The sequence below is a fragment of the Prionailurus viverrinus genome, chromosome B4 (genome assembly GCF_022837055.1).
Source record: "Prionailurus viverrinus isolate Anna chromosome B4, UM_Priviv_1.0, whole genome shotgun sequence".
In the NCBI taxonomy this organism is placed as follows: domain Eukaryota; kingdom Metazoa; phylum Chordata; class Mammalia; order Carnivora; family Felidae; genus Prionailurus; species Prionailurus viverrinus.
In genome coordinates, this window is record NC_062567.1 from 60,764,536 (window position 1) to 60,764,786 (window position 251).

The following is a 251-nucleotide window of genomic DNA, read 5'->3' on the forward strand; positions in this document are numbered from 1 at the left end:
TCCTGCCAAAAAGACAAATAAAACGAATGTAGCACTTTTTCAACTAGACATTAACAATCTTTAGCTTTCTGCATTTTCAAGGAAAAATTACAAAGATTGTTGAGGTCTTTTTTTTGAAATGTACAAGGACTTGGGCCGCCTGGGTGGCTCAGTCGGTTGAGCGTCTGGCTCTGGACTTCGGCTCAGGTCATGATTTCAGGGTTCATGAGTTTGAGCCCTGCATCAGCTCTACACTGATAGTGTGGAGCCTG